Source organism: Ursus arctos, unplaced genomic scaffold (assembly GCF_023065955.2).
Source record: "Ursus arctos isolate Adak ecotype North America unplaced genomic scaffold, UrsArc2.0 scaffold_6, whole genome shotgun sequence".
Classification (NCBI taxonomy): Eukaryota; Metazoa; Chordata; class Mammalia; order Carnivora; family Ursidae; genus Ursus; species Ursus arctos.
Genome location: NW_026623078.1, coordinates 60,209,856 through 60,232,937, shown reverse-complemented (window position 1 = coordinate 60,232,937; position 23,082 = coordinate 60,209,856). Strand labels below are relative to the sequence as shown.

At 32.9% G+C, this 23,082-nt stretch overlaps 1 pseudogene; it reads right to left on the bottom strand.

The window, feature by feature from the left end:
- LOC113252679 (60S ribosomal protein L27-like) overlaps positions 1-22,791 on the bottom strand; it is a 108,375-nt pseudogene extending 85,584 nt beyond the window's left edge.
- Between the last annotated feature and the right edge of the window lie 291 nt (positions 22,792-23,082).

Genomic DNA, 23,082 nt, shown 5'->3' with positions numbered 1-23,082 from the left:
TGTGTTTCTGGGAATTTGTCCATTTCATCTAGCTTCCCCAATATTTTGGTGTACAATAGTTAAAAGCACTGTCTTATCATCTTTTTATCTCTGTAGATTCAATAGTAACATCCCCATTTTCATTTCTGATTTTAGTAATTTGAGTCTTCCTCTCTGTCTTAATCCATATAGCTAAAAGTTTGTCCATTTTGTTGAACCAATTTTTGGTTTCATTGATTTTTCTCTAGCATTATATTATTTGCTTCATTTAATTCTACTCTAATCTTTATTATTTTTCTCCTTCCAACTAGCTTAGGGTTTAGTTTTTTCTTCTTTTTCTAGTTCCTTAAGTTGTAAAGTTAGGTCTTTGATTTGATATCTTGTTGTTGTTTTTAATCTAAGCATATTTTATAGCTAAAATTTCCCCCTTACACTGCTTTTACTGCGTCCCACAAATTTTAGTATGCTGTATTTTTATCTTCATTAATTTCTACATATTTTCCCATTTCACTTTTGATTTCTTCTTTGATCCATTGGTTGTTTAAGACTGTACTAATTTCCAAAATGTTGTGAAATTTCCCATTTTACTTTTGTTATTATTTTTTAACTTCATCTCATTGTGGCCAAAAAAGACACCTTGTATCTTTTAAGTCTAGTGAGAGTTAATTTGTGGCCTAATATATTTTCTATCCTGGAAAATGTCTCATACACACTTCATAAGGATGTATGTGCTGTTGTCTGTTAGATATAGTCGATATGCTATGTTGTTTAAATTGTCAATTTTCTGGGGCACCTGGGTGGCTCAGTTGGTTGGGCCTCTGAATCCTGGTTTTGGCTCAGGTTGCGATCTCAGGATTGTGAGATTGAGCCCCTCATTGCCCTCCATGCTCAATACGGAGTCTGCTTGGGACTTTTCTCTCCTCTACCCCTCCCCTCTTTCTAAAATAAATAAATAAATCTTTTAAAGAAATAAATAGTCTATTTCCTTACTTATGTTCTATGTGGTTGTTCTCTCCATTAATAAGGTCAGTGTATTAAAGTCTCCAGCTATTATTTTAGATCTATATTTCCCTTCAATTATGTCAGGTTTTGCCTCATATATATTTATGGTCTATTATAAGGTGCATGTTATATATCCTTGCTGTATTGAACCTTTTAATAATATAAAATGCCTTTCTTTGTCTCTGGTAATTTTATTCTTTTTTTGGTGGGGGGGCTTAAAGTCTATTTTGTTTGCTATTAGAATAGCTACCACTGCTCTTTTGCTTACTATTTGCATGAAATATCTTTATCTGTACTTTCACTTTCAATCTCTTTGTATGTCTGGATCTAAAATGAATCTCATAAAAAATAAATAACAAAAATAAAATAAAATGAGTCTCATAGATTGCATATAGTTGGGTCACATATTTTAATCCATTTTGCCAATCATGATCTTTTGATTAGAGTTTAATCCATTTACATTTAAAGCAATTACTGATAAAGAGGAACTAAAGTTCATCATTTTGCAGTTTATTTTCTATAAGCCTTATACTATTTTTGTCCCTCAACTTCCACATTACTATTTTCTTTTGTGTTTAGTACTTTTAGTGAAATATTTAAATTCCTTTCTCATTTCCTTTTGTGTATATTCTATAGCTGCTTTTTTTTCTTGTGGTTCCTATGTGGATTATGTTTAACATCTTAATGTTATAATACTCTAATTTGAATTTATAGCAGCTTGATTTCAATAACATACAAAAACTGCTCTTTTACAACTCTGTCCCCATCCCTTTCAGTTGTTGATATCACAAAATTACATCTGCAGACATGTGTTGCAAATCATATGTTGATAATCCTTTTCAATGTGTTAGCCTCTTAAATCATGTAGAAAGCAAAAGGTAGGGTTACAATGTTACAGTGGGGGTACAGTATAACAAACAAATGTTACAATGATACTAGCTTTTATAATTGTCGATGTATTTTCTTAACTGAGATCTTTAGATCTTCATACAGCTTCCAATTGCTGTCTAAAATCCTTTTTTTCTGCATGGCGCTCGTCATCTGTGAAAAACAGACTCATCATTTAGGGTCCTAAGGGTGTTGAATTACAAAAGAGTTCACACTATCTTCTATAAGCAATTCCTCTCTTAATATGGCATTAATGTTATGATTTTTTTTTTCCTTAAAAAAGAATAGAACAAAAACTCCACCTTCCATCTACCAATCACAGTTGAATTGAAAGGTTGGTTTTTGAGGGACCATGTTCGTTTGGCTTTGACTTTTTTTTAATAGTTTAGGAAAGTTTCTTTTAGTTTCACAAGTTGTTATCGGTTGGTTAGAATTATTATCAAAGTCTAAAAAATCTATCAAATTTGCTTCATATGCACATACTTAAAAAACATATTGTTTTTAAAACTGATACCGATTTCATTCACACACACACTCACACACAGTCAAGCACACACACACATAGGAATAATGAAAATTTTATTTTATGCAATTCCTACCAAAAGAAAAGTGAATGTGTGGTATACTTGTAAGATTATTACGGTATGTAAGGTATATACTGTATTATTGAGTTCATTCCTCATAGGAGAGAATTTCCATTTTTATTATACATCAGTGAAAAATGAATTTTCTGCCCACAGTTTTACACTCTCATGATTAGTAACAAGCAATGTAAGGTCTACCAGTGTCCCAGCTTAACACCTGGAGAGTTGTAAGGCTATAGTGCAGGTAGGAGAAACACAAAGGGAGCCTGACATTGTCCTAGAGTTGAGGAAAGGAACTAAGAGAGCCAGAAGTCCAAAGCAGCTAGATTGTGTTTACGTTTTCACTGGGACATGAAAAGATTATCCAGACTATCTTTCTTTGTAACAATCTGTGATATTTTTTAATTTTTAATTAAAAATTAAGGTTTTTAATTTTTTTAGCCTCTTAAAAGAAAATGAAGTTCTGAGCTACTTTTTATTATTATCTATAAGTTTCTTATTTCATCCAACTCTTCCTAGCTTGTAATTGCTTTCATAATTAAAAATAGCAATACTACCCAATTTTAAAAATTCTATCTAGAACTATCTGTAGTGTATGTCTTTGCAGTGGAACAATATTTCACCGGCTTGACAAAATCTATAAATTTAGCATTTTCCAAATCAAGTGATTCTAACAGGACATCAATGACAAATATTGAAAGTTAGCCACCCTTGATGAATCACACACACAATACGTGCTTTTGGATGTACTGTGGTGGTCTTGTTATCTTAATTTGTTTTCCCTTGTTTGGTTTCACCTTTGCACACGCTCATTCAAAAGAAAAGTTCTAGCTAATAACATGTTGCTAAAATCCTTGTACATTTTGTAGAAAAATATTTTTACTATGGATACAGGCAAATGAAATTGACTTTTATTAATTCAAATTAAAAGCTTAGACATCATATTATGAATGTAATAAAAGAATAATGAATGACTAAATCAGTAAAATCTCTCAATTGTTTCAGTTGTCTTTTGTAGGTATTAAAATTTTCATTTCAAGATGGTGTTTGACAAGGTCATAATTTTCAACTTGGATTTGTTTCTATCCCCACAATGAAACACAAATTTTAAATAAACATGAAATTATATCCAGTACTTTTATCTAAATTGCCACTATTTCCTAAATAATTCACTAAATGTATGTTTTTACTGTTCTCATCTACTTTATTCTTCAGGAAACTGCAGAAAAAAATGCTCCTATAAAATATCATAATTATCTGCACCTTACAGCTATGGAAACTGAGTTACAAAGAGATTTAGGATACAAGGTCTTAAATACAGGAGTTGGAATGCAAACTTAGGCAGGTGTGCTTTACAATCCATAAGGAAAAAAAATTAAGTTTCATACTATATTGCCAACAACAAACCCAAATATGCTTCAGATATCCCTTTTTAACCCTTTCTTTCTAACCCATTATTCTATTTTTATTTGAAATTATAATTTTTAAATATCAAAATATAAATTAAAAAGATACTACAAAAGTTTTAAAATATATTTATTTTATTTTTGTGATCCCTCTGTGTCTTAAGAAGGAACAAAACAAACTAAAGCTATGGTTTCAGGACAGTTGGGGTGAAAAGTTGAAGTAATTTAAGAAAACCAGATTTTTATGTATCCCAAGAAATTTTATTGTGTGGCTATTGTTGTTTCTCTTAATTTTTAATTAGTTAAAAAGTTATTCAACCATACCAAAAATAGGACCCAAGGCTGTGCAGTCTGTATTAACTCCATGAACAATTATACAGTCCAGGTCCTGTTAGCCATGACAGAAAGTTGGCAAGATTTGTTGTTTTCTCAACTTCTTATTATATTATCTTAGCTTTATAACCTTAAGCTCTTGGGTTCTCTGACATCACAAACCTACTCAGTTGTCTAATTTACCACTAAATAAACAACTACATTTTCTACTCTCTAATTTTTAAAAAATTATGAACTCAAAATAAAAAAAAAATAGTACTTGGCTCATTTTGTTGGTTAGGTACAATAGGAACCCTAACAGGGGCAAAAATTTGAAACTGCTTTCTGTCAAATCAAGGAATAATAAACAGTTTAGTGAAATGCTTCAAAATTTTGCACCACAAATTTGAAAGATGAATTTTTAAAAAATGCCTTTTTAAAACATACAGTGTCCAGAGCTTCTTTGTATATTAGGGAATATTCATTTCCTAAATTCATATTTTAAAAGAAAGATATTATATGATTATAATGGTATCATATAATTATGTGATTATTTAGATTTCCTTTCTTAGAAAAATGTGTGCATAGTCTGAGGGAGGGCTATATTGAAATTAAAAAATTACTAATTCCAAAACAGTTTTTACTATTCTAAAAAGAAGAGAGTAGCTTCTTTCATTTGTATATGTGAATAAAACGATAAATTGAACCTATTGTTATTTGATACTGAGTCAGTCACTGACTGTTGAGGCACTACTGAATCACTGACTGACTCAGTATCAAATAACAACACTCAAATAAAAAATAACAACTCTAATGGTAATAATAATAAGAGTTTTCATAGCCAGACTTTCCCCTCCTTCACTTCAAATATTCTTCTTTTAAGTTTCTTTCTGTTGTAGTCAGGAAGTATACAGTCTCTTGAGTATATTTTTTTAATCATGTGCCTCAAGTTCAAGTCAACTCTACTGTGTGGGTTTAAATGGCTTCAGGATGATCAATAGTTGGAAATATCCAGGCACATGTAAAATTTACATGATGATAAAATTTACAGATGAGTTAACAGATTGATTTGGTAAATTACTTCCACGGTTGTTGAGCATGCGTGTTGCATAAGTAGGAAGCTATTCATAGGTTAGTCTCTATGTAGTAATTTAGATCATTCCTAGCTGAAGTTTCTGTTTTAAAGACTCCATTTTCCTTTCCACATAAAAAAACAAGACGAGAAGAAAAGAGAAGAAAAAAGGAGGAGAAGGCTAAGATACTTATATTACTCCAGTAGAATTATTCATATCTAGAATATTGGTGATGGCTTAATAAAATCAGTAAAAATAGTTCATTTTGCCCATAAACAACAACAAAAGATCTTTGTAATATTGCCTTCTCCAGTGAGATGCATTGGAGATGTTATAGTAGTTTTGTGCTTCTGGGAGTTATTCTAAATGTGGGAAATAGAGCTGATAAAATTGGAAATGACTCAAATCATTTATGTATCATAGTTAGAAGCAATTAGTTGCCATAAAAATTGTTCTGCCTCTTAGCTTAACAAAACTATGAAACTTCAGCAGCAAGTAGTAAGCCCTAATGCAAGGACTGTAACTTCTGTGAAAGCTTTGAATTCATATGCATATGTGTTATTCAGATGCTTGGAGGAAACAATGAGTAGAATGGGAAAATATGGAACTAAAACTTATTGCTGTATCATCTTTTCATACTCAAATCATAAAGCTCTTTAAAAGTGTATCATTTATATGACCACAAGATGAGACTGCTGTATCATAAAAGAGAAGAGAAAAAAAGAATTTTTCAGACCACATTGGAAATAGTCAAACTTGATATACCAGTAAGAAAATTTGGTAGAAGAGCTTGCTCTGATGCTGTTTATGAAATGTATTTCACTCCAACGATGGCCTATTATTTTGCAAGTAGTTGTGGATAAGAGGTAGTTATGGGAAGAAAAGACTGTATAAATAGTTGCAGCTGCAGTTAGTGAAAGTGGGAGAATAAAACATGGGCAGAGAAGGGAATTCTCAAAAACTTTTGTAGGATCTGGTTTTTGAAAGCAATATGCATTTTTAGTTTTGGGGAACTGATTAGACGTGCCTTAATCCAGGAGGACTGAGTAGCTAATTGTGAGTTTCCAGCATATACAGAAAACTCTTGGGCACTGCTTTGTCCTGTTATAAGTATATGGAAGAGATATCAGATATCATTTCTCAGAGATAAATGACTTAGGTAATGCCTTTCTAACCTTACTACTGTTAAGCATTCCCTAGCTCATAATCACTAGCCCAGCTGAGAAATTTAACATGGTAGTTTTGGCATTTAGGTAATTGATATGTCTCATGCCTTGTCAAGAGGTTTGAATATCTCCTTCAATATCCATTTATTCATTCAATTGTGGAATCTTCTCTATGAGATTCTTTTAGACACTAGGAATAAAGTGGTGAACAACAGTTTATACTCCTAAGACTAAAATGAAAAACTAAAATGTTTGGCTATGCAAATATGAATCTTATATTTTAATGGCATTTGTCTCTGCTTCTGTATATTATTAAAGAGGGTGTCATAGACTTTCTAGAATCTGTGAACTAGAGAAAAGATCCCTCAGTTATAATGTATTTGTACTCCTATGGTTGTCACACACCTTGAAATTAGTACCTTTGAAACCCAGAAATGGCAATAAAACGATGCCATTTTAAGAGACCAGAAGATATTCAGCTCCTATGGTGAAGATAGGGAAATATGGATCTTGCCTTTGAACATGATTTAGAGAAAAGCAGGTTGAACCAGGGTTCCGGACCAAAGAGTTCTAAAACATATTGTCTAGGTTTTTTAAAAAATTAACTCACAGAGTGCCTGGCCTGGGTGGCTCAGTCAGTTAAGTGTCTGCCTTTGGCTCAAGTCATGATCAAGTCTGCTTGTCCCTCTCCCTCTGCTCCTCCCCCTGCTCCTACTCTCTCGTGCTTGCTCTCTCTCTCTCTCTCTCTGTCAAATAAGTAAAATAAAAAATGAAATATTTTTTTAAAAATTTAACTCTTTCTTTTGATAAAATCTAAAATATTCATCATTTCAGTTAGTGCAGAATGCAAACTGATTAATCTGTATTTGTCAATTTATCAACCATGTTTGAGTTGTAATAGGATTTAATTAATTAATAGACTAATAAATAGTGTCCAAGCAATATGCAGAATGATGGACATCCTGGAAAGTTGAAAAAATTTATTCAAAGGCAAAAAGCATAGTACAGTGGTAACCAGGATAAAAGGGCTGAAATCTGACCAAGAAAGCAGAGAATACACACAGAGCAAGAATCATATTTTTTGCATTGTTTTTGCGTCGTCACCAAGTCCAAATAATCAGATATCACAATTGTTACCTTGCACCAAGCTTTACTAATGATCAGCAAAAATACAAAGCAGGATCGCTAGCATGTGCAGCCGTAGTATTTCAGAAACCCTGAACTTGTCAGACACCCACATTGGCCCTTAAATTGCGTATTTATTTATAATAAGCAATGAGACATAAATATATACCCTGCAAAATCATTTCTAGATCACTACTCAGATAGGTACTTACAAAACCCTTATTTGTCTCTTACTAAGTTCTATCAGTGGACATTCTCAAGAGGATATTCTCAGGGTCATGCTTGTTTTGTTAATTCTTCTATTCCCAATATTGAAGATTAAAAACACAATGACCTTGGTAACTCACAGTGTAATGTAATGAGAACAACACAAAACCATTTTCACATTGGAGTGATACAATGATTACACTTTATACAATGATGGGTAATAGGGTAATGGAGTATTACTGGCCAAGTGACATTTTCTCATTATGCTTTCATATGCTTCAATTAAGGTAATTTAATTTTCAAGAGTGCTAAACAAGTTTACATAAAATTATAATTCCCAAACTTATGTAATCTAAAATATAATCACACACTTCTGCTTCCATAATTAATTTTCTATTGGTAAAGGTCATTAAATAATTTCAGTAAGTTGAAAACCAAACCACAAAATTACCAAAGAATATGTCCACCATCTCATATTTTACAAGACATTTATAATTATATTTCTTTTTTGACACAATGCCTAACTATAAGAGTTTAAAAACCAATAACTGTTATATGAATCATTATCATATTAAATGCATATCAAAACTATTTGTCTCCAGACATGACAGCACATTTTGCATTACTGCACTATTGATTTACAACTTTTCCTATGATGTAAGACACTGTTGACTTGGATTTTTGCCATTGCTATATATCAGTTTCTAATGCCATATCTTGGTCTTTTCCCAGATTCTTGAGTACATTCACAGTGAATGATTTAAAACCTTTTCAGTCTGTATCACCTGGGAGCCACGACATGTGCAAATTTTGACCTTTCTAGTTACTCTCCAATGACACATTTTTAAACTGAAGACAAATAAGGAAAAATCACTTAATGGAACATTAAATTCTCTTCAGTGTTTTGTAGTTTTTGTTCTTTTTAATAAAGTTTAATTTATGATTATTTACTTTCTCAAAGAGAATGGGAATGACACTTAAAAAGATATTGAATCTTGCTTCTGCAGACCACAAGAAGCAGGCATAAAAGGAAAGAAAAGACGAAATAACTCAGAAACAGTTGCCTGGTCTCATGTTTCCAATTTTCCCATTCTCTTTTGGGCTCACTAAATCAGACTTTCTTCCCTTCCACCCCACTAGGACTTTTCTTATTAAGGTCTCCAGTTACTTCTGCATTCATTGGCTAGTGATCATTTTAACGGTCATTTTTCACTGGCCCTGTCCATAGCATTTGAGAAAATTCAGTAAATTTTTCTTACAATGTTTCCTTTTTTTTTTTTTTTTAATTTCAGATTCTATGCACATCTGATTCGCCTCCTATCTCACTGGCTACTTCTTTTAAATCTTTCTTAAATTCTTTCTCATCTCCCCGTACTCCTTTTGGAATGCTCATGACTCTTTCCTTGAACATCTCATTTTTCAGTCAATCCTTACTACCTTAGCAATATCATCAAGCCATATGGCTAGAAATAAGTCCACTCTCAGTTTTAAATCTCTAGCATAAATAGCTTCCCAGAATGAAGACTGCTATGTGCCCATTCAATATTTCCAATTGGAAATTTCACAAAATCCTCAAATTTCACATGTCTAAAATTGAGCTCCTGATGCCCAGTTTCAAGTCCATTACATCTGCTTCTCCTACTGTCACATTTGTTGTTTGTTTGTCCTTGTGATTTAGAATCATTTAATTTTCTTCGATTCTTTATTTAATCACTCAATAAACTCTGGCAGCTCTATCTTCAAATACATAAAGATTTTGAACCCTTCCTAGTACCTCTTTTACTGCCACAGCTCATAGCACCATGGTGTACTTAGATAATTGCAGCAATGTTTCAACTACTATCACTAGTTCCATTCTTGAAGCACATCAGTCTGTTTTCAAAATAGCAGTAATACTATTAAAAGGAGACCCTATACAAGCTACACGCACTTATTCTTTACCCAAAGATGTGTTCAGATATTTACATTGTTTTTTTTTCCCCCTGAAGCTCATGCTTATTTGAGAAGTGGCAGAAGGATGAGAAGTTGAGATACATTTTAGATCAATTCAAGAGGTCAGGAAGACCCAAAATTTAATTTCAGGACCTCCTAACATAGGAAAATGATTGTGAAACCTTTAGGCATTGGGGATAAATCTCAGCTCTGAATGATCTCATCCTAGGTTAAAATAAATGAAATTAGATTGATAATGTTCCCAAGCTACCTGGTGGAAGCCAAATTAAATCAGCCTTGCCCTCAATAAGCAGGGGACAGACATTCTATACTAGATCTCAAAATTAAGTAAAAAACCACAATAATTGAAATAGTGTGGCAATGGCACAAGAATAGACAAATAGAACAATAGAAAAGAATAGAGAACTCAGAACAAATATTTGATTTAGGACAAAAGTAGCAGTACCATCCAATGGAGAAATGAATAGTCTTTTCAATAAGTGGTGCTGGGTTACTTGAATATTGATAAGGAAAAATACAACCTTGACTCATACCTTACACAATACATAATAATCAATTCCAGATGGACTTACAAAAATGAAAGTCGAACATTGAACTCTTCAGAAAATGGTATAGTAGGGCAAAACCTTAAATACTATAAACACAAATTAGTGTTTTAAGAAGGACATAGATATCATTAAAATTTAAAAAACCATCTGATGTATTAAAATTACAAATTTCTTTCACAAAAAAACACCATTTTCCTCAAGAGTGTGCAAATGCAAACCAGGCAAAATAGGAAGACTACTTCCTAACAGAAATCTAAGAAGTAACTCATTTTAGAATATGTAAAATACTTCTTAAAATCCATACAATAAAGAAAATACAACAGAGAAACAGAGAAATAAGCAGGAACCCAACCATAAGATTGTCAACATGGTTATCATATATTTGAAAAGACGTTTAAAAATAGTTCAAAGAAATAAAAAATAAATACACAAGTTGATAGCACTATACGCCCTCCAAAGAGGCAAAATTAAAAAATGAAAGGAAAAAAATAGACAAAAAAAGACAATACAGAGGGTTGGCATAACATGAAAATAAAATGGCCCTCTCATACATTGTTAATGAGAGTGTAATTGTTACAGCTTATTTTGAAGCATGTTTGGCATTATGTACAAAAGTTGAACATAAAAACAATCTTACTCCCAGGAATATGTGTATCAGAAGGGTATTTACCAAGAGACAAGTGTAAGTATGTATATATATATAACAGCACTGTTCATAATAGGTCTCACTGGAAACAACCCAATCATCTACCACAGTAAAGCAGATTTCTTAAAAAGGAATTCATGAAATGGAGTAATAAAATACAGTTAAAATGAAAAAAAAATTATAAGTACAAACAACTATATGAAAGACTTTCATGAACATCATTTTAAACAAAAGCCATATACAAAGAATTCATATTTCTAATTCAATTTATAAGATGTTCAGAAACAGTCAAACTTGATTTATGGTGTTAAATTTGAGGTAAACATTAAGGAAGAAAGAATGAGAATGCTGTTATTTCTTGACTTGGGTGATATTTACATGAGTATATTCACTTTGTAATCATTACTCAAACTATAAATATTTTAAAATATATAATTCAAAAATATTATAAAAATAAAATTTTTATCTGATGCTACGTTAATTCATCATAGGCTGTCCAAAAATATTTATAGGGAGAAAAAGAGGTTGACAAATACAGTAATAAATATTCCAGAACTGCATAATCAGGGCCTATTCTAAATTCTAAATTGAGCATAAAATTTTCTTGGTCATATAGTCATTTAAACAAAATTTATCAATTAAATGAATAGCATGTTTACAATACATCAACTAGTTTAACAGAACATAGAAAAATGAAGAAAAAATATATAAATTAAGAAATAAGACAAATAAACTAATGATTATTTGCACTCATGTAGCTTAGTTTTATAAATGTTTATTTATTTATTTGAGAGAGAGAGAGAAAGCGAGAGAGAACAGGGGAGGAACAGAGGGAGAAGGACAAGCAGACTCCACACTTAGCATGGAGTCCAATGGGGGGCTTGATCCCCTACCTTGAGATCATGACCTGAGTCAAAATCAAGAGTCGGATGCTTAACCAACCGAGCTACCCAGGTGCCCCTCATATAGCTTAGTTTTACTAACTGTGGAAAAGTCTGAATTTCTACAACAGTAGAAAGGAGGTTAATCTGATGTAGTAAGAGGAAAACATAGCCAGTGGTCCATATTCCAAGGAGTCTTTATGGACACATGAGTATTTTTATTCTGTATTTATGATTAAGATAGAAATCAATGAAAGGAAGACTAATAAGCTATTTGTGGAAAAATAAAAACATACTAGTATCCTGAATTTACCTATATTTAATTGTTATGAATAATTGATTAAATTAGAAAAGCCCAAATTAGAAGCTTTATAAACTGTAGTACATCCAACTATTAAGGAACTCTGCAGCTGGTGAGGGCTTTTTTACAAAAATATGCCTTGTTGGAAGATTTTCCTTTAGAAACATATAAATATATTACATAAATAAAAAACAAAATGAAATTTTTAAAAAAGAAGTTTCTAAAATGTCAAAAGTGAAATAAATAGAAGTATCTTTTGAGATTGGAATGATCATACAGGAAGAATTATTTCAAGCAAATCTAGATGTAGTGATTTCTGCAACTCTGGTGGGATATTCCCTAAGGACAAAAAGAACATTTAAATGTGAACTGTATTTGCTGTTCACATTGCTGCTGTTAGTGCTTGCATTATTATTCTGAAACCACTGTGTATGCATTGTTTGATGAAGACAATGAGTTTTAATGTTTGTCATTGAGAACATTGTACACACACACACACACACACACACACACACACACTTCCTTGTTCTGACAATAAAAAGGCTTAGAAAAAAATGACCAAAACATAAGAATGTACAGCCTGTTGCCCACATTACAGTTTCCAAAAACCACTTCCTGGTAAAGGAACCAAGCCTCCTTGATGTAATTTCAGCTTCCATATCTCAGGCAGGAATTATTTAAGATGATCCGTGAATATATTGTTGTATCAGAAAGTAAGCAGTCTCAAAAAATACTGTGTCAAGTCTGAAGAACTCTTTAATTCCACTTAATTTAATTAATTCCTCCCTACTGGTCAGGTTGTGGAAATTTGAGCACCACCAGGAAAAATAACACTTGAGAGTTCTCATAAAAAAGAATGCAAATTGATTATATCTGGTATTACAGTAAAAAAGAAAAATAGTTTAAGAATACCAGATCTAAATTCAATATACATGCATGAATCCTGAAATAAACTTTATTGTGTTTACCACACATATGGATAATAATAATGTAGCCTGACAGAAATATAGGACTACTGCCCAGGGCTTCTTGGAAAGCAGCCATAAAATAAAATGGACTTTCAGCATAATGTGGGGATATAAGGATGCTTTCAAGGATTTCTGTAGGCTAGTGCTAAGATGGGTGATACCAGAAAGTGAATAAGATATATACCCCAAAATTTGGCAAAGCAATAACAGCACAAGTGAGAACAGGGAATAGATACTGCCATATGAAATAAAAGAAAGCTACAAAATAATCTTGAGTCTATGATAACAATAAAAAGATAAATTAACATTAAACTCTAATTAAGCATAGCCAAGTGGAACAGTTTATTGGAATTTTCTAAAAAGCCTTCATGTTGATTATCACAATTTGTAAGATGAAGAATAGATAGTAAACTTCAAACTCGCTTAAGAATTGCAAGTATCCTCATTATTGTTCACCTGGTGACATAGATGTTTCATTCCTAGTAAACTAAATTATCCTTAAGATAAAATAAGGTAATAATAATTAGGCCAGATATATCTAATGAGCTGACACTTAGGAGAAAACAGACCTATGGCAAGTAACTCTTTTTTTTTTAGATTTATTTATTTATTTTATAGAGAGAGGAAAAAAAGAATACCTGAGCGGGGAGGGGCAGAGGGAAAGAGAATCTTAGGAAGGCTCCACACCCAGTGGAGCTAGCCAGGGGCTTATTTCACAACCCTGAGAACCTGACCTGAGCTGAAATCAAGAGACCTATAACCAACTGAGCCCCACACCCCAGTAACTCCCCAATTGTGATTAACAACCTTGTAGAGATGGAACAAACCCAATTTTTAATGGTTATAGTTAGAGTTTAACCATGTAAAAGGACTTAGCCACGCCCATTAGGTGGGCCTATCACAAGGCACATCTTTCCAGCAAAGGTGTTCTCTGGTATGCAGTTAAGACCATGATGTTTAAAGGCGTCTGGCTGGCTCAGTCAGTTAAGCATCTGCCTTCTGCTCGGGTCATGATCCCAGGGCCCCGGGATGGAGTCCCTGGGCTCACTACTGACAAGGAGTCAGCTTCTCCCTCTACCCCTCCTCCCTACTTGTGTGCATGTGCTCACACTCTCTCTCTCTCAAATAAATAAATAAATTCTACCAAAAAAAAAAAAAAAAAAAAAAAAAGGCCATGATGTTTATGAGGTGCCCAGTGCAACTACATCATTTTCTGTGAACTGAAGTCCATCTTCAAATCATATCTACTCCATAGGTAAATAACAGAACCATGGAAGTATTTTATCTTGGTACCATTATAGGTCGATTAAGGGAAGGGGTGTTCAAATAATTCTGTATTTGTTATCACCCAAAGAAAAGGTCTTTTGAAAGAAATTCGTTTAGGAAATGTAATTTTTCTAGCTACTCCACTGCTCCTAACCAAATACAATACATCTTCTCTCACCTGAATAAATGCTGTGAGCTTTTTTTTTAAGATTTTATTTATTTGAGAGAGAGAGAGTGCACGAGTGGGGAGAGGAGCAGAGGAAGAGGGACAAGCAGACTCTGCTCAGCACTGAGCACAGATCTATCTCACGACCCTGAGATTATGACCCGAGCTGAAATCAAGACTGGGGTGCCCAACCAACTAAGCCACCCAGGTGCCCCTGCTGTGACCTTTCAACCTGTCACCTTGCTCTCAACAATTTATTCTCAGTTTACATAAATCTAAATCTGATCATGTCAATCATCAGAATCTTACAAAAGGCTTCATGTTTTACTCAGAAGAAAAGGCATAGTCCTTACGATTGCCCGTAGGTCTTACATGGTTCAATCCCCCAGTATTTGTGTGATTTAATCTCCTACCAACCTCCCTCTTGCTCACTTTATTTCAGCCACACTGTCTCTTTCTTATTCCTCAAACTGACCAGGCATTATGTTGTCTCAGGGGTGTTGAATTTGTTGATTCTTCTCACCAGAACATTGATTCCCAAAATATTAGTATGGCTCACTTCCTTACCTCTGTTACACCTGTACCCAAGTGTCACCTTCTCAGTAATATTTTCCATGTCTGCTATCTTAATAATCTCAAATTCCAACCCAGCACATCCTATCTTTCCTCCATGTTTTCGTTCTCTTCATTATCATCCAAAATTTTTAAAAATTAAAAAAAAAGTCTAAATATACTTTATTTTAATTTTTATTATTGAAGTATAGTTAGCATACAACATTATATTAGTTCTAGGTGTGCAGCATAGTGATTGGACAATTCTATATATTTTGCTGTGCTCACCATGGTAAGTGTAGTCACCATCTGTCGCCATTCAACATTATTACAATACAATATTACAATATATTCCCTATGCTGTAATTTTCATCTCTGTGACTAACTAACTGATAACTAGAAGTTTGTACCTCTTAATCCCCTTCGCTTATTTTGCTCATCCCCCACCCTCTTCCTCTCTGGTAACCACCAACTTGTTCTTTGTATTTATAAGTCTGGTTCTGCTGCTTTCGGTTTGCTGTGTTTTTTAGATTCCACATATTACTAAAATCATATAGTATTTGTCTCTCTCTGTCTCATTTCACTTAGCATAATACCCTCTAGGGCCATCCAGATTGTTGCAAATGACAATATCTCATTCTTTTTTATGGATAAGTAATATTCCACTGTGTATATACACTACATCTTCTTTCTCCATTCATCCATTGTTGGACACTTGGGTGGTTGGATTGCTTCCATGTCTTGGCTACTGGGAATAATGCCACAATGGGCATTGTTGCATCTCAGAAAAAAAGCTCCAAGAGGGCTAAAATTTCATCAGTTTTGTTCACATATATGTTTCCAGCATCTACAGCAGTACCATTTACAAAAGTAAAATTTTTAAATATCATCTGAAGGAAGAAAATAGCTACAAATATCCCAAATTGCACTTTTAAATTTGACTTTCACATTTTCTTCTAAATACTCAACTATCTTGGTGAGATACATGGAATTAAATTTATATCATTATGTAATTTTGCTCAATAGAAAAATAAAAATGAGTCATGTATGAAAACTGGATACAAGAGGCTTTATTTCAGATGATTGTGGATATATTTGTCAGTAGTTGTCCTGTTTTCCATCTACAGAGGAGAAATACATATTATTCCATTTTGTATCATTTTATCAGGGCAAGATTGGTTTAGTTTCTTTGATTAAATAAAGGAAATTAATTAATCTATATTTATAAACAAGTACATCCATATTTCATTTTTGGAGAAAAAGTCTTGAAGCATTGATGCCCCTAAATAAGTTATTGATTCTGGCCATAACTATGGAAGCCTATAATACACATCTATCCAATATAGTTTTTCTATATCTCTTCTCCTTAGCCAGGACCATTACCTTCTTTTAAGCCTGACTTTGTTAATTGCTCTTTGTACCTGCAGCTTCCTCTATACTGTTTACAGAGTCTGAGAGTACTATTCCCAAAGCTTCTAAGATAAAGTATGCTGATTCCTTATCATGGGATGCAAGATTTTCCATGATCAATCTAAACATACTTTGTAACATGTCCCTGTATCACAGTCTTCGGTACAGTCTGATCAAACTGTTTACATTTTTCTGAAATACTATACTATCCATATTTCTCCCTCAGCAAAAAATTCCTTTCACCTCTTCTCCTAATGAGCCCCTGTAAATCCCGAGAAGCCAATCTAAAACCTGTGTTTTTTGTTATAACTCGTGTATTATTTTAGTACAGTTGTTTTGATACTGTGTTTTAACTTTTGATACAATTTTTATAAGTATCCGTGTCAATACTGTGGTATATTTGTTGGCAGGGACTATGTCATACCGTTTTTATAACTCCAGCTCCTATTGGAACTTATTTTTTTTAATGTTTAACTAAATTAACAGTGAAATAATAGAGCATTTGTAGATTCACTAGAATTTTATAAATTAATTTGAGCATAAAGTCAAAATTATTGTATTTCTTATTTGTTAATTTGTTTCAAAATGCTGTCCATTTTCTTTTCTTTAGAATTTCTAAATGAGATTCTGACTTTTGGAGTTGACTTTTCTTTTAGAATTTCTGGATATGTCATCATACCCATATCACTGAAAATTATTTTTTGAAATACACTTTCCTTTAGACTAAGTAAGTTGTTCAGCTTTCCTATTGTGAATTTAAAATGAGCCAGGTAACTTTTTAAACAACTTTCCTCTTACTTCCAATTCATCATCTAATTCTTCCTTGTTGATAGGAAGAAGTCCAGAGTAAGTTTCCCTTCTTGATTCTTCATCCTAGTGAAAACAGAAACTGTCAGTCAAGTCAAAATTTTATGAGATGCTCAATTTTAGCAGAATAAAAGCTCCAAAGGAAATATAAGTCCCCTTTCTCTTATATATGTTGCTTCTGTTTCAATTTTACCATCTACATTAATAAAACTCAAACCTTTCCCAGTATGGTGAAACATGAACACACACACACACACACACACACACACGCACGCGCACACACACACACACACACACACACACACGATATATCTTGTTTTCTTGTCTTTTCCTTCCAATTAACTTTTTCCATTCCCATATTGTTGTGTTTTTTGGGGGGAGTGGGGTGGGTGGTCTTCTGAAAACATTTCCCCAGTCCCTATCTCATCCTTAAAACCAAGGAAATGTATCACCTTAATTTTGGGAGAGATATGAAAGTCTGTTTTGTTCGGATACCTCTTTGTGTCTTAAATATTCTATACAACACTTCCAATAAATGTTTATCAAAACTCAGCTTGAAAACCTCACATCTCTAAAGTGAGAATTTTATCTTAAATCAAAATGAAATTTAAATTTTAAAATAGCTCAAAGACAAAATGAAATTTTTGTTCCTTTTACTGATTGGCCTGAAGTTTACCTTTTGGCAAATTACATAGACTTCAAGTTCCAAATGAAAAGTCCTTCAAATATTTGAGGGATGCTCTACTGATTCACTGAATTTGTCTTTTCATTGTTAGCTATTTTTAATGTTGAATAAATCTCAACATTTTAACAAAGAAAGCATATAACATTAGCTTATAAATTCAGATATTTTTAGTCCCATAAAAATCTTTGGTATGTTCAAATGGTTGAATTTCTTTGTAAGCAATACTGTCCAGAATCAGACCTAACTTATCACATCTTTTATATTTATTTTGAAATCAGGAAGTTTTACTTCTTTATTTTTATGTTTCTGCATCATTCCTGAATATCTTTATTTACCTGTATACCCAGTGTTCTTAAATTTTCTTTATTAAAAGTATTCTTTTCTGGAAATTTTTCTGTCTTGTGACCACTTAGTTTGTTATTTTATTAACTTCTACCATAAAACTAAAATAAATAAAACTAAATAAATAAATAAATAAAACTCAAATAACATACAATCACCATAACAAATAGAACAGTGCAAAATATATAAAGAAAAAATAATCATCATCACCTATCTCTTCCCTGTCCCACTATTCATTGCCTGAAGAAAGCAATGTTGACAAGATTGTAGGTACCTTCCACAGTTTCCTCCATGTGGACAGAAATGTTATGCATATCATATATGTATCACAAGGCTGTTTTGTTGTTTCTGCTCTTGTACTTAATTATCACACCATATATGTTAATCTACATTTTTCTTTTAGCAATGTATCTGTACTTCCCTCTATGACAATCGGTAACATCAATTACAACTAATTCCCATAACTGTGTAATATTGTATGTTACTTTTACCACATTATTTACTTAAATATTATTTTAGATACTGTGTGTTTTCAAATACTTTGTCACTTTTGGGCTGAATGATGGTAATTTAGTATTGCTTTAATTTGCTTTTCAGATAAAAACTCTTAGACAGTTTTGTAAAATTTTCTGCCCTACTCTTTCTTCTTGTTGTGAGCGATACTCTTTCCTTTCTCATGAACTTATGATTTGCCTATCACAATAACAGATTCACAAAAGCCAATCTTATTTAGTTTAACCAAGTGGGACAGATGGTGGTGTTAGAGGTACTTAGATTTGAATCTTTGATGTATTAGGTATAAGAACCTATACAACTAATTTTCAGGTTTATTTCATCTGAAAGAAAATACCACTAAAAACACTATACATTGCAATATGGTGAGGATAAATACTGTAAAGCCCTAAGCAAATCCCTGTCAGGTAGCAGGGGAGTAAAATTTCTTTTCTACCTAAAAAGAAATACCTCTTTCTAATTCATGACTTAAAAGGAAAAAAGTAGAGGTGAAAAGGCCATCTCTGTCTATATTAACTTCAGTGTGATATAGGAAATTCCAAAGCCACTAAAAAAATATAACATGTTGGGAAGCCTGGCTGGCTCAGTTGGTAGGGCATGCAACTCCAAGAGGTAGTCATGATTGGGTTTAGTAAAAAGCGCACAACTTGATCTTAGAATAACTTGGCTTAAGTCCCAGTTAGGTAAAACTTCCAGAGATGAATTCACCTCATTTATAAAGTAGAGTAATTTTACCTTCCTCATAGCTTGACTGAAAGAATTAAAACAGACCAAGTATATGGATATGCCTATAATTGCCTTAGGCATAATAGACTTGTAATATATAATAGTTGGGTTCATGGAGTTTCTCTCAAGTCACTCAACAAGTATATATCATGCATCCTCTGTATGTCAGGCATTATTCATTGCCATGTAAAATCAAATAGATAGTTTAAATACAATACCTTTTCTTATGGAATTCAGAGAAGGGGAAATTATAGCTGGGTGATAGTTAAACATTTCAGTGGATGACTCATGATAGAATAATGAACACAAACATGGATGTGAGAAAACTGGGCATATAGAAACAAGAACAACACATTGGATATGACAGTATCAAAGAGAATATTAAGATATGCAAAATAGATACAGAAGGTAGATTAGTGGTTGCTTAGGGCTGGGGTGGTCAGAAGATGGGGAATCACTGCTAAAAGATATGAGATTTCTTCTTGGGGTGATGAAAATAATTTGAAATTGGATAGTGGTGCTAGTTTAACAACCTGTGAATATAGTAAAACAAATGCCTGAATTGGGCACTTTAAAAAGGTGAATTTTATGGTATGTGAATTATATCTCAAGTTAAAAAAAAAGTATGAGGAGAAAAAAGAATATTATGAAAGTAACTGGATATAGGATTGGTAAATAGGTTGAGGTTAAGTGATTCAAAATTTTGATGCCACTTATGTACCCCATCAGAGATCTTCTAATACCAATTACTATGTATCTTTTCTAAAGTAGTAACATAATTCTTCATAATACACACTCTTCAGGATCTGGCAAATCTCTCATAATAACATTCTGGTTTAGTTCATCAATTACCTCTTGGGCTAAATCTAACTTTAACGTTTAATAAAGTAGTATTTTATTCCATCCAAATGCCACTCATCTGTTTACTCAATTTCCTTCTTTAATTTCCTAATTGAATACTAGATTCATGTTTTAATATTTCCCAACTTTTTTTTTTCAGGAAAGAATATCTTCTTTCCTGTGTAGTATATACAAGTTATTTGCATTATTTATGAGGAACAAAAGTGTTAGAAACACCTAACAAAGACTCAGAATTTTCCCAATGGTTTTAGGATTCTCTTTCAGTTACCCAATAGCTATAAATATAGTAGTTATAGAATGACTTGTGTAGAATATAAAAATAACCAAAATAGCCTATATATCATTAATGTGAACGAGTAACCCACTAAAAATGTCCCTAAACCAAAGTCCCAGAAAAGTGAATATTCATTCATTTTATTATCCTTTATGAGATTTAAAAACAATTTAAGAACAAATACAGTAAGTTAGAATAAAACTCATTTGCACATTTGAAACCTCTGATAAAAAATAAAAAATTGAGCCAGTTATAAGGACAATTTAAGCTTAAAAAGTAATTTTCTTGAGTTACCTAGCTATCTCAAGCAAATGAGCCTTTTAGTTCAATTTATATAAAGTGGCATTAATTCTTCATGGTATTTTGTGCAAAGCCAGGAAAAGCCTGTATTTCCCTTCTTGCTGGAATAAAAAATTATACTGAAGAGAAGGCTAAATCTATACTATATTTCATGAGATCCATATGAATGTGTCTTTAAACAATTTGGTTGAATCTTTCCTATCAAAGCAAAACAATAGTTATTTTAAGGTCTATACATTGTTTAAATATATTTCATAATGTAACTCTTTTCAGTTCTTTGATTGTGTTTTTTATACCTAGTATCAAATGTTATCTTGCTTTGAAACTCCAGGGAATAGTCTAATCGAACAAAACAGGAAGATTCCTACTCATTTCTCAGCAAGAAAAGTGATTTTCAGAGACTGACAATCAGAAGTCAGTGTTGATGAAAGGAATGTCTTCTTCTTACCCCCTCCCTTAAAAAAAATTTGACATTTTAAGAGACCAGTGCTTCTGAAGACTATGTGGCCAGAATTACCAACTTGTATAATAGTGCTCTTTCTTTCTTATACTTTTAATGGATTTAGCTTTCTTACAGTTGCTTAAAAAATGCACTTCAAAAATTTTAGATGCGTCCAAAACTCCTGTCCTTCTCAATTAATGTTAGTTTTAATTTAAAATATATCTTAAAAATAAGACTTTTCTTTTTTAAAGATTTATTATTTATTCATTTGAGAGAGAGAGAGCACCTGCCAGAGCATGAGCGGAGGAGGATCAAGGGTAGAGGGAGGAGACTCCCTGCTGAGCAGGGTACCTGACATGGGGCTGGATCCCAGGACCCCAGGATCATGACCTGATCCAAAGGCAGATGCTTAACTGACTGAGCCCCCCAGGCACCCCATAAATAAGACTTTTCATCTTGAAGGAGCTAAGTATTTATTTGTGCATGGCATTATTCAACATGGCAACCTATTTATCTGTTCGTAACTGGACCTTATGCTCTTCCTCCATTTCCAGGTACTAGTGAATACTGTAGAGGAGGAAAACTTTTCCCTTTTCCTCTTTTAGGTTATTTGGCTGGCCTAACAATTAAATTGACATAAGACAGATTGACAGGAGAAAAACAAATTTAATTAATAATGAAAAAAATATTTTTCAAAATTAAAATGACAGAATGATAACATTAATGTTTCAGAGTAAACAATTTCCAGAAAGTTTTGCTTTAAAATCCAAAGTTAAGGGACACCTGGGTGCCTTTAGTTTACAGTTTATGTTTTTTTTTTTTTTAAGAAAATATATGAATTCTTAGGAGACGTTTTTCCCTCTATACTACAACTATGTATTCTTGAATGGCTGGAATTGTGAGAGAAAGAAGAGAGAGAAGAGACAGAGGTACCATCTTCCCAGTTCTCTCAGTGAAGGTATAAATACAAAGCATGACTAAGATCACACATGGAGGGGAGTGGATTTTGCCACCCCATAATATGTCTCTGGCATAAGGATTTCTTTGATATAAAGGCAATCAATGGGTGGTGGGGAGGGCACGTATTGCATGGTGCACTGGGTGTTATACGGAACTAATGAATCATCGAACTTTACATCAAAAACCAGGGATGTACTGTATGGTGACTAACATAATATAATAATAATAAAAAAAAAACATTAAAAAAATAAAGGCAATCAAAACCCAGCAGATTCAGGAAAAGCTCTTTACCTCCCCCTCCGCTGCCTAAATTTGCAACTAAAGGGGGCTTGTACCAGGAAGAGAGCTATTACAGAGATACCGTTTTACCTGAGGAACTTATCTGCATAACAGGACAACTTCTGTTTTCCACATCTCTTGCCTGCACAGGAATGGCCTTTGTTCCCATTGTGTCCCCAGATTGTAAGCCTCAACTACCTGGCTCTCCTTTGGGTCTCCTATTCTTGTGGGGCTCCTCTACATATGTTGTTAATCTGTCTTGTATCAATTTAATTATTAAACCAGCCAAAGAACCTAGAAGGGAAGAAATAAAAATTTTTCTGGCCCTTCACATGAGCGCACATGCACACAGACACACACTCCTTCTATATTTCTAATTAGTTTTCAGCTGGAGTTACAAGTTTTTTTCCATAATTTCCACTTTAGTTATTATTCAGTCCCCTGGCATCCTTCCAGTGAT